Below are 13,139 nucleotides of genomic sequence, written 5' to 3'. Positions count from 1 at the left end.
CCCGCTCGAGCAAATCAATGAACAACGGGAGGACCGGGACCGTCACCGAATATGCCACGGGGAGTTTGCCAGACTATGCTGTGTGGGCAGGATACTTTTGGTAGCCTGCCAGGTTCTCCAGAGTAAGCCCTAGATAAAAACCCTGCTTCTGGGAGCAGGGTTTTATAGTCTCTGGGTCTTGGCCATTGATGGGATTACATGGTGCCAGGGGCAGTTGGTGGGTGTAACGCCTACATACTGGAAGATGGGGGATCTGGGTGGAGGAGGCCCAGTCCCAATCCGAGCAGGCTTGGAGATCTATGCCCCGGGTCCTGCACACCTGCGTTCTTCTGCCAGTTTCTTCATGCATGAGGCTCATCCGAATGTGTGGAAAGTGGTCTTAAGCATGGCTGTGGCTGGAACTGGAGGTCTTCAGCTGCCGGGGCTCTGCTCGGGGTGGGAAGGGAAACTCAACTCACCCTCCTCCAAGGATAAACTCCACATTACTTTTTTTAAAAATTCAGAATAGTAATTTCTTATACAAGGGTTTAATGGCTCCAGGGTGAGACACAACCTTTGTACACTTTCCTCTAAGGAAACTTTTTTGGTTCAATTTTTTAGCAGATTATTCATAACAAGCAACATGAACTAAATTATTTAGGACCTGCTTTGGGAGCAGGCTTGGGTGGTGGTGGGAAAGTGTAGTGGTGGTGGTGGTTGGTGTTGGAATATTGAATGTAATAAATTATTGTGAACAGCAATAATAAAATAAATAAAACAGTATAAAATGCAAAAGAATTACTCTCTACTTTTTCTTTTTTGAGTTTTTTTGTTGTTACTGTTGTTCTTTGGCCACTCCTGGCAATACTCAGGGGTTACTCCTGGGTCTGCATTCAGGAATTATTCCTGGTGGTGCTTGGGGGACCATATGAGATCCTGGGGATCCAACCCAAGTGGGCCGCATGCAAGGTAAGCACCCTGCATTTTTATTTATGAATCTTCTTTATTGTTTGTTTGGGACAATCCTCAGCAGCTACTTCTGACTCTGCACTCGGGAATTACTCCTGGCAGTGCTCAGGGGACCAAATGGAATACCGGGAATCAAACGCACGTCAGCCACATGCAAGACAAGAGCCCTATCCATTGTACTCTTGCTCTGGCCCCTGGAGCTAAAATTCTGAGAAGTTGCTTTATCTTGTCAATTGCTCTTCTGTTCCTTCCTTTTTCATTAAAAAAAAAAAAGCAAAAAACAAACACAAAAGTCCAATTCACTGCTTTAAAAAATATAAATGGTACCGGGCAGGAAAAAACTAGACCACTATTTCATACATTAATGGGTACAAAAATTAATGCAAAATGAATTAAAGACGTATGAGATCAGAAATCATAAAGGACAGAGAAGAAATTACAGGCAAAGTGCTCCACAACAATGACTCCATTGTTGTCTCTGGGGACTTCTAACAAGGAAAACAAAATTAAAAATATACAATTGAGACAATATAATCAAGCAGAACACTTTAAAACAGCAAAAGATACCATCAGTAAAGGAAAAGACAGCATTGAGGAAATATTGATACTCAAAGAGCCAAAAGGGCTGATACCTGATTTGTATGAAGAACTTAAAAAACTCAAACAACAAAAAATAACACATATTTAAATGATCAGAAAAGATAAACAGGCACTTCGTCAAAGACATAGGTAAACAACATACACATTCCAAAAGTGCTCATCATCACTTGCGTCAGAGAAATGCAAATCAGAACCACAATGAGATGTGGCATCACATTTGAGACTGGTATTTAGCACAAAGTCCTAAGCCAATTGTTGATAACGCTGCAGAAAAATGGAGCCCTTGTACATTGCTGGGAATGCAACTGGTCTAGAGTCTTTGGAAATCAGTGAAGTCTTTTTTTCTAGATACTAAAAGCACATTTATTGTGCCAGTGTGCAATTATATTGTTGTCTATAGCAAGTCTAACTCGAGACTATAAAAGCACTAGTTCAAAATGACATTCCCTCTACTGGTTAAAGAAACTTTGGTACATTTACACAATGAAGTATTATGTAGCTGTTAGAAAAGATGAAGTCATGAAATTTACATACAAGTGGTACTACATGGAAAGTATCATGTTAAGCGAAATGAGTCAGAAAGAGAAGGATAGACATAGAAAGATTGCATTCATCTGGGGAACATAAAGTAACAAAATAGGAGATTGACACCCAAGAGAGGCCGAGATTAGTACCAGGAATTTTGCTCCATGGCTTGGAGGCCAGCCACACATGCTAGGGGAAAAGGGAGCTCAGATAGAGAAGGGAACACCAAATAAAGGATGTTGGGAGGATCCTCCCAGGATGGGAGAAGCATGCTGAAAGTAGACTATAGACCAAACATGATTGCCACTCGATGCCTCTTTTGCAAACCACAACACCCAGTAAGAGAGAGAGAGCAAAAGGGAATGCCCTGCCACAGAGGCAGGGTGGGATGGGGAGGATGGGGGGGTGGGAGGGATACTGGGATCCGTGGTGGTGGGAAATGGGCACTGGTGGAGGGATGGGTATTTGATCATTGTATAATTGAAACCCAAGCACAAAATTTGTAAGTCTACAAATACCTCATGGTGTCTCACTAATAAAAAAAAATTATAAGATGCCAGAGAATGTGAACTATGGTGGCCACTATGAAAAACAGTGTAAGAATTCTTTAAAAATTAAAATAAAAGTACCATGCGATTCACAAAAGAAAAAAAATGACATTCCCTCACTGGGCAATGCTATTTACAAATAGTCAGGCTATGGGAACAGCCCAGATGTCCAGTGACTAATGGGTGGTTAAAGAAGAGGTGATCAGGTCTTGGAGTGATAGCACAGTGGGTAGAGTGTTTGCACGCAGCCGACCCGGGTTCTATTCCCAGCATCCCATATGGTCCCCCGAGCACCGCCAGGAGTAATTCCTGAGTGCATGAGCTAGTAATAACCCCTGTGCATAGCCAGGTGTGACCCAAAAAAAGAAGAGGTGATCTTGGGACTGGAGCCATAGTACAGCAGGCAGGGTCCTTTCTTTGCATGCTGACAACCAGGATTTTATCCCCAGCACCCCACTAAGGTCTTCTGAGTCACATCAGGCGTGATCCCCATGCACAGAGCCAGGAGTAAGCCCTAAGCACTACTGGGTGTGCCAAAATATATGTGCTGTCTATACAGCACACACACACAGTGGAATATTATTCAACTATAACAAAAGATGAGATATGGCCTTCTTTTTTTTTACAACATGAATGGAGCTAGAGAAAATACCGCGGCGCAAAGTCAGAATGAGAAAGTCGAATAGTAGTGATCACAATTTGTGCATAGAATAGAGAGAAGCAAAGCAAGGGAGCAGACAAAGCCAGTCCAAAACCAGGCTCGTGGAGCGATAGTACAGTGGGTAAGGCATCTTCCTTGCATGTGGCCGACCCCGGTTCAATCCCAGGTATCCCTTATGGTCCCCCAAGCACTGCCAGGAATGATTCCTGAGTGCAGAGCCAGAAGTAACCTCTGAGCATCGCTGGGTATGACCCAAAATCACAATCAATCACAAACCATCCTGTCATTCATCGATTGCCTCGAGCAGGCCCCAGTAACGTCTCTTTCATCCTAGCCCTGAGATTATATTCAAGGCTCTTTAGGAGAATGAGACCCATCATTGTTACTGGTATTTGGCATATTGGGTACGCCACGGGGAGTTTGCCAGACTCTGCCGTGTGGGCAGGCTACATTCGGTAGCCTGCCAGTTTGTCAAAGTAGGAATGAGATGTCATAATAAGATGTCGCGGCCGCGCGGTTCCAGGAGCTGGTTTTTATAGTCTCTGAGTCTTGGCTGCTGATGGGATTATACGGCGCCAGGGGGCCAGTTGGTGGGTGTGACCCCTGCCTACTGGAATTTGGAGGATCTGGGTGGAGGATGCTCGACTCCAATCCGAGTAGGCTTAGAGATCTCGGCCCCGGAACCCACGTGGCTTTGTCCCTCTGCCAGTACCTTCAGGTGTGACCCAAAAATTAAAAAAAAAAACAACAAAAAATACAGGCACAGACTGCCCAGGGGTGAGTGTGCAGAGGACACAAAGTATAGAGGGGTCCAATAGCAGGTGACAAAACTGAACAGTAATGATCTCTCATTTATGTACATTAGGAAAAATTTCTGAGAATCCATTAAGTGAGCAATGTGAAAATGCAGGAGACAGAAAGATGGTACAGCGGGCAGGATGCTTGCCTTACACGTGGTCAACCAAGGTTCAGTCCCCTGCATCCCACGTGGTCCTCACGAGCCCTCCCAGGAATGATCCCTGTACATAGAATCAGGAGCAAGCCCTGAGTACTGCCAGGTGTATCCCCCCACCAAAAAAAGAAGAAAACGAAAACAATCAGAAATGAGTTACTAGGAAGTTGCAAGGACATCTGGGCTGTTCCCAATAGCCTGTGAAGAAACTGATCAGATCATTAAATTAGCTAAAGTAGTTCACTCTCGAAAGTTCTTTCTCACAGTTAGAGCAATGTTAGTATAAGCATGTGTGAACACCTTATAACAATAGGAGCAAACCTTCCTGGATTGGTAGCAGCTAGCAAGACAAATCACAAAGACATCCTTGTTGTACACTTTGAGTTTTTGTGAGTGATATTGTTTTTCTGCTTGAAGGCCATAAAGCACTGACTTAGGGCATGAGGCCAAAGACCTGCTCTAAAATGTTTAAGACTCCCTATAAATGTCTTCTCTCTCACTGAATTCTCTCAAGTGAATTCTCACTTCTACTGCTCTTGAAGTGAAAAAATATATATATAGGCAAAAGCAGGAAAACTAAAGGTAGGACCCCTGAGCAACCCATTCTAAGAGCGGGCAAAGATGGATGGATTGTAAATTGTTCTTGCCTCAGGTACGACGACAAGAACGGCAGAAGGAATCCAATCTGATCAGATTGCTTGAACAGGAACAGGTCACAGGAACACTCAGTATGGAACATTCTGGAACAATTGTATTAATCACTGATTGTACTGATTACTATAGATGTTGCCAACTAGCAACATCTAGTGTATGTTAGTTGGAAAAAAATCTTTCCCCCAGAAACACTTCACCTGTAACTAGCCTCTAAAAGCTGTTTATGAAAAATGTTCATGGCCCGGTCCTTTGTGGTGATCACCAGGTTGAGTCATCCTGCATAAATTAAAAATGTTGACCCTCCTGACGTCTCCAGGTGCCAGTCTGTTTCTTGCTCAGATTTCTGTAAAACTTTCCGGTCAGGTGTAACCTGGACCCCCCCTTCCAGTGCTCACTCTGCCGGGGGTACAATTCCCCCATGAGCCTCTAAACCCCAGAGTTCTGCCTGCTGACCAGACCTCATCTATTTTTTTTTAATTTCTTATATTTATTTATTGCTGCTTTGGATCACAAAAAAAGGATATTCTCACCCATGTAGGGTGATTGTTAATTGTAGTTTTGATTTTCTCTCCATGACAATCGGTCACTGTCACTGTCCTCCCGTTGTTCATCGATTTTCTCTAGCGGGCACCAGTAACGTCTCCATTGTGAGACTTTTTGTTACTGTGTTTGGCATATCGAATATGCCACGGGGAGCTTGCTACATTCTGCCGCGTGGGCGGGATACTCTGGGCAGTAATGCAGAACATTTGTACACCTTGGTCATCTGTTTGTCTTCTTTGAAGAAATATATGTTCATCTACTTGTTCCATTTTTGTTGACTTCTGAATTTTTTATCCATTCACTAAAATGTTTTCTTCTTCTTTTTGACTTTTTCTGTCACACCCGGCCATGCTCAGGGGTGACTTCTGGCCCTGCACTCAGGAATTACCCCCTGGTAGTGCTCGGGGGACCAACGTTAGTTGAAAAAAAATCTTTCCCCCAGAAACACTTTGTCTGTAACTAGCCTCTAAAAGCTGTTTATGAAAAATGTTCATGGTCCAGTCCTTTGTGGTGATAACCAGGTTGAGTCAGCCTGCGTAAATTAAAAATGTTGACCCTCCTGACTTCTCCAGGTGCCAGTTGGGATGCCGAGAATCCAACCAGGGTCGGCCACATGCAAGGCAAGTGTCCAAATTGCTGTATGATCTCTCCGGCCTCTCCCCACTTTTCAGTGTATGAAAAATGGTACCTAACTACCTACAAACACCTTTACCCGGTGGTGGGTCTCTCCACCTTCCTATGTCCGTAACCAAACTTCCCATCTTCTCTCGCAGACCTGCCCTTCCACTTCTTCCCCAGACTCTGCTTCTCAGCCTGAGTCCTTCTGAACTTTCCCTTTCACATTATGCATCCAGTGTGAGTCACACGCTCCACCTTCCAGATAATACCTGGAAGCCAGCATTAGCTCAAAACACCTGCCCTCCACCATCATTTTTAAACTGTTTTGATTTCATCAGCCTCCTGACACTCTTGCCTTTTAAAATGGGAGGCAGATGGTTCACCGATTTCCCTCTCAAAACCTTCAGGTATCTTCCTGTCTCATGTAAAGTAAAACCCAGTCTTCGGGCTGGAGCGATAGTACAGCGGGTAGGGCGTTTGCCTTGCATGCGGCTGACCCGGGTTTGATTCCCAGCATCCCAGATGGTCCCCCGAGCACTGCCAGGGATAATTTCTGAGTGCACGAGCCAGGAGTAACCCCTGTGCATACCTGGTGTGTGACCCAAGAAGGTAAATAAATAAATAAATAAATAAATAAATAACAGTCTTGCTACAGCTCAGAGTTCATATGTGATGGAGAAACTTCTGCCTTCATTCCATTTTGCATTACTTACTCTGTTCTCCCTGTAGGCAGCGGCCTCACCATTTCCAGAACGCTGGATCTACCCAGCCATATTTTTACCCTGGGGGTCTTAGCCTTTCCTGCTCCCTCTTCCAGACCTTCACCCTCTCCTGTTTTCCCCTGGGACTTACTCTGACCTCTCCTCCGCTCGATTGGTTTGAGCAGGCTCAAATTTTAATTTCTCCTGGAGGCCCTTTCCGGCCACCTGTTTCAGGTCACATTCTCCAGAAGCAGATATGAAGACAGAGATGGGTGCGAAGGGGAATTTATTCTAATATTTATGATGGGCGATAGCACAGAGGTAGGGTGTTTGCCTTACAAGCGGCCAACATGAACGACCCGAGTTTGATTCCTCCGCCCCTCTCGGAGAGCCCGGCAAGCTACCGAGAGTATCTCGATATGCCAAACACAGTAACAACAAGTCTCATGATGGAGATGTTACTGGGCCCGCTCGAGCAAATCGATGAACAATGGGAGGACCGTGATTTATGATGGGACGGATAGGTAAGGGCATTGGGAAGAAGCATTCAGCTGCAATACAGACCTGACGAAGATTTGTCCCACACAGAAGAGAGTTCTGGAGCAAACAGGGCCTATCTGGGTGTCCCGCACAGGGTGGAATAGAACCCAGGCCTAAACATCCCTGCCTGATTCAGTCACTCAACTGGGTTGCCCGCACGAAGGGCCATGGCAAGCCAGGGAGGCTGGTGCGCTTGAGAGAGCCAATGAAGCTGCTGAAAGATAATGCTGGTGAGCTTAGCCTCCTGCTCCCTCCTGCTCTTGAAGATGGGTCTGTGCAGTGACTGAATCAACCCACCATCCTTCCTAAAATTGCAGTTCCCACCCCTGCCCCAAGTCTTTACTACCTTCTCCTCTTTCTTTCCTTCCAAAGCTCTTAACGTCTAAAATACTATGCAATACGGTGATTTATTTTGCTTTATTATGTGGCTTTCCACTGAAATATAGGTTCAGGTGGGAAGGGGTGGGTTTGACTCTGGAGGGCTGCATTTAGGAGGACAACATATATTTGTGGTTTGGAAAAGGTCATGTGGTAGGCTGTCTAGTCATTCAATGGCACATGCCTCACAAGAATCAGAGTGTATTCATCTCGTCAACCTTCTGCACACAGTTGGTACACAATGCACGTTTATTCAATGGATGAATAAATCTATCAGGGAATGGACCCTAAATGCCATCATAATAAAAGAACCTGCATAGCATTGTCTATTAAAAATAGCACAGGGTTAAGGCATATACCTTGCCTGGTCGACCTGGTTTGATACCCTGAACCACATGATCCCTTGAGCATCTTCCAAGCATAACCCTGGAGGCCCCTGGGCACCCCCAAAGTGGTCTCTGTAATCTGGCATCAGGAAGTCCCAGTAGCACCAGTGTCCTCAGCTCCTTCATTGAATCCCCAGCCCAGATGGCCGAGAATTGCCACGAATGGCCCCTGGTCCCCTGAATACTGCTTGAACCCCCTCCCCAAAGAAATACCAGAAATTTCTTTGTATTAAAAAGTAACACTGTAGCACTGTCCTCCTGTTGTTCATTGATTTGCTCAAGCGGGCCCAGTAAGGTCTCCATTGTGAGACTTTGTTGTTACTGTGTTTGCCATATCAAATACCTCACGGGTAGCTTGCCAGGTGTTGCCATGCAGGCAAGATACTCTCAGTAGCTTGCCAGACTCTCCGAGAGGGGCGGGAGGGGGGGATCAAACTCAGGTTGGCCGGGCCAGCCGCATGCAAGGTAAATGCCCTACCGCTGTGCTATCGCTCCACAATATTAAAAAGTATTTGTCTTTTTAAGACTAATTTTAGGGACTGGAGCGATAGTACAGCAGATAGGGTGTTTGCCTTGTCCCGGTTCGATCCCCAGCATCGAATATGGTCCCCCAAGCACCACCAGGAATATATCCTGAGTGCTAGAGCCAGGAGCGACCCCTGAGCATCACTGGGTGACCCAAAGAGCCAAACATAAATAAATAAATATATACTAATGTTGGCATTTAATGGGATATATAAAAATATCATTTTCAACATGTAACAACAAACTATTTATTTATTTATTTATTTGCTTTTTGGGTCACACCCAGCAATGCTCAGGGGTTACTCCTGGCTTTGCACTCAGGAATTACTCCTGGAAGTGCTTGGGGGACCATATGGGATGCCAGAGATCGAACCCACGCCGGCCGTGTGCAAGGCAAATGGCCTACCCGCTGTGCTATCGCTTCGGCCCTATTAATGAAATATCTTACATGCTTGTTGTTTGGAATTATATCTTGAATTCCAGTCCTGTTTTAGGGGGTTACATACCACATCTCATTCTGATCTCTCCGCCTGTCAGGCACCAGAGAGCCCTACGGACAACAAAGATCTAGAGCAATTCTGGAAGACAAGTCAGAATACTGTGGTTTCTTCGTGCAGAAGAGAGGGGGGGGGATGGTCTGGGGAGGGGTGCTCTGGCTAGTCAGTCACTTTCTGGAAAGTCATGACCCAGATGTGTGGCTGATGTTCTGCAGCCTGTTCACCAATGAACATGGCCGGAATGAAATAGGGTGGGCTGGTTGCTTGTTCCAGAAGCAGAGCACCCTGAGAAGTATAGGACATTAGTCATCGGAAGAAATTACAGGACTTGGGATTGTTTTAGGGGATTCTGAGGCGAGTTTAAGGAAGAAGCGCTTCCCTTTGCATTGGCTGCTGTCAGGAAGCCGGTCTAGTGCTATTATTGGATGTCATTGGATGTCCTTAAAAAAAAAATCATGTCGGGGTTGGAGCAATAGCACAGCGGGTAGGGCGTTTGCCTTGCACACAGCTGAGCGGGGTTCAATTCCCAGCATCCCATATGGTCCCCCAAGCACCGCCAGGAGTGATTCCTGAGTGCAAAGCCAGGAGTAACCCCTGAGTATCGCCAGGTGTGACGCCCCCCCCCCCCAAAAAAAAATCATGTCGAGATGCAGGAAGACCAGACTGAAGCTAAATGTTGTAAGTGGTAGGGAAACAGAAGTCACTTACATGAGACCGACTTGAGGGAAGTTGGGTCATCTTTGTGGTTTGGCGCCTGTCCATGTGTTGGCTGTGCTTCCATGTGAGTCTGTCTGCTGATTGTCCTCCACAGGGCGGTGCTCTGAGCCCCAGGCCAACTCTGACCAATGCGGGCTGATAGAGCCCGCCAGCTCCTGGGGATCACGAGGGCCTCCTTTCCCCTTTCTCATGACTTGTGACTTCGAGCAAGTCGAACTTCGCCTTGGTTTCTTTTTCTCATCTCTAAAATGGAAAGATAAGGGCACATGTCTGTTTCTTGCACTCGTCACCCTTATTCCGTGAAATAGCCAATGTAAAGAAACTGGGACTAAAATAAACACAATGGCATATATATATATATATATATGTATATATGGTAGAAGAATAGTAGCCATGGCCAGGGAAGGCCTGGTCAATGGTTGGGACTAACCACAAGTGTGTAGGGCTGAGGGTAGGTAAGATAGAGAAGAGAGGGGCTGAAGCAATAGCACAGCGAGTAAGGCATTCGCTTTGTATGCGGCCGACCCGGGTTCGATTCCTAGCATCCCATATGGTCCCCTGAGCACCGCCAGGAGTACTTCCTGAGTGCATGAGCCAGGAGTAACCCCTGAGCATCACCGGGTGTGACCACCCCCCCCAAAGAAAAAAGAAAAAAAAGGTACATTTTTCGAGGGCTGGAGCAACAGCACAGCGGTAGGGCGTTTGCCTTGCACGCAGCCAACATGGCCGACCCGAGTTCGATTCCTCCGCCCTTCTCGGAGAGCCCGGCAAGCTACCGAGAGTATCTCGCCCGCATGGCAGAGCCTGGCAAGCTCCCCGTGACGTATTCGATATGCCAGACACAGTAACAACAAAGTCTCCAATGGAGACGTTACTGGGCCCACTTGAGCTTGAGTTAGGGAGACAGTTATGGGGGCTAGTGGACAATGGGGACATTGGTGGCAGGAAGGTGACGGTGGGGATAGGACTGGGTTGGAATATAGAATGCAGGTAACAAATGATCATGAACCAACTTTGCAAACCACGGTGTTTAAATAAAGTGGGGGGGGGGGGGGGCGGGGGCTGGAGCAATAGCACAGCGGGTAGGGGTTTGCCTTGCACGCAGCCGACCTGGGTTCGATTCCCAGCATCCCATATGGTCCCCGGAGCACCACCGCCAGGGATAATTCCTCGATGGGTGTGATCTAAAAAAGCAAAAACAAATGAAGAGACCGGTATGACAACAATAGGTGGGAATGATCACACGGGATAAGAACTGAGGGTTAAAAGTAGGAAGTAGGTAAGGGATATTTTTGATAATCTTTCAGTGTCAATATTGCAAATCACAATGTGCAAAAGGAGAGAGAGAGAGAGAGAGAGAGAGAGAGAGAGAGAGAGAGAGAAGAAAAGCGCCTGCCATAGAGGCATTAGGGGATGAGGGGTGAGGGGTGATGGATGGGAGGGAACCTGGGGACACTGGTGTGGGAAATGTTCACTGGTGAAGGGATGGTGTTGGCATACTTGTGACTGAAATCTAATCATAAACAGTTTATAATGGTCTATCTTACAGTGATTCAATGAAAAAGTTTTTTTTTTAAAGGAAGAGCACTGAGAAGAAAATAAAAAACACACAACTCTCAATGAGTGTCACCTGCTGTATGTCACTGCACTGTATTTGCCCAGACTTGAGCTAACTTTTTTGTTTGTTTATTGAGAGGCTGGGAGGAGGACACTGGTGGTGCTCAGGCCTTACTCCTGGCTCTGTGCTCAGTGGTCACTCCTGGAGGGGATCAGGTTACTGGGGATTGAGCCTGGGTCACCCACGTGCAAGGCGCAAATGCCCTACCCACTGGACTATGCCCTACCCACTGGACTATCTCTCTGGCCCCAGAAATGGAGCCACCTTCCAAACAATGGCTGATAAGAATGAATGCCAGGCTCTTAATTTATTTTACTATTATTATTTTTGAATTGTTTTTTATTGAATCACCATGTCACCGTGAGATAGTCAGAAAGCTTTCGTGACTGAGTCTCAGTCATACAGTGTTCAAGATCCCTCCTGACCCCATTGTCATTGTCCACCCCAGAGAGGCCGGCACCTCTCTCTCTCTCTCCCAGCACCCGTCCCTCCACCAGTAAACATTTCCCACCACCAATCATCAATATCCCCAGTTTCCCTCCTGCCCGAGGCCTCCCAATAGGAGGCAGGTTTTTCTTTCCTCCTCCGCCTCCTCTCCCTCGTCTTCTTACTTCCCCTTCTCCTCCTCTTTTCTTCTCCTCCTCCCCTCCCCCCTCTTTCCTCCTTTCTCTTCCTCCCCCTCCTCTTCTCCCTCCCCCTCCTCCTTTTTCTTCCTTTCTCTTCCTTCTCCTCCTCCTCCTCCCCCTCCTCCCCTTCCCCTCCTCCTTTCCCTTCCTTCTCCTCCTCCCTCTCCTCCTCCTCTCCCTCCCCCTCCTCTCTCCTCTTCCTTTCTCTTCCTCCTCCCCCTTCCCCTCCTCTCTCCTCCTCCTTTCCCTTCCTCCTCCTCCTCCTCTTCCTCCTTTCCCTCCTCCTCCTCCTCCTCTTCCTCCTTCCCCTCCTCCTCCTTTTTCTTCCTCCTCCTCCTCCTCTTCCTCCCTCCCCTCCTCCTCCTTTTTCTTCCTCCTCCTCCTCCTCTTCCTCCTTCCCCTCCTCCTCTTCCTCCCCTCCCTCCTCCTTTTTTCTCCTCTCTCCCCTTTCCCCCTCCCTTCCCCTCCTCTTTCCTCCTTTCTCTTCCTCCCCCTCCTCCTCCTACTTTTTCTTCCTTTCTCATCCTTCTCCTCCTCCCCTTCCCTCCTCCTTTCCCTTCCTTCTCCTCCTCCCTCTCCTCCTCCTCTCCCTCCCCCTCCTCTCTCCTCTTCCTTTCTCTTCCTCCTCCCCCTTCCCCTCCTCTCTCCTCCTCCTTTCCCTTCCTCCTCCTCCTCCTCCTCTTCCTCCTTTCCCTCCTCCTCCTCCTCCTTCCCCTCCTCCTCCTTTTTCTTCCTCCTCCTCCTCCTCTTCCTCCCTCCCCTCCTCCTCCTTTTTCTTCCTCCTCCTCCTCCTCTTCCTCCTTCCCCTCCTCCTCTTCCTCCCCTCCCTCCTCCTTTTTTCTCCTCTCTCCCCTTTCCCCCCTCCCTTCCCCTCCTCTTTCTTCCTTTCCCCTCCTCCCCTCCTCCTCCTTTCCCTTCCTCCTCCTCCTTCTCCTCCTCCCCCTTCCCCTCCTCCCCCTCCTCCTTCCCTTCCTCCCCCTCCTTCTCCTCCTCCCCGCCCTTCCCCTCCTCCTCCCCCTTCCCCTCCTCCTCCCCCTTCCCCTCCTCCTCCCCCTTCCCCTCCTCCTCCCCCCTCCCCCCGCCCGCCCCTCTGCTGCCGTTG

Source organism: Sorex fumeus, unplaced genomic scaffold (assembly GCF_029834395.1).
Source record: "Sorex fumeus unplaced genomic scaffold, SorFum_2.1 ptg000005l, whole genome shotgun sequence".
In the NCBI taxonomy this organism is placed as follows: domain Eukaryota; kingdom Metazoa; phylum Chordata; class Mammalia; order Eulipotyphla; family Soricidae; genus Sorex; species Sorex fumeus.
This window is presented reverse-complemented; position numbering follows the sequence as displayed.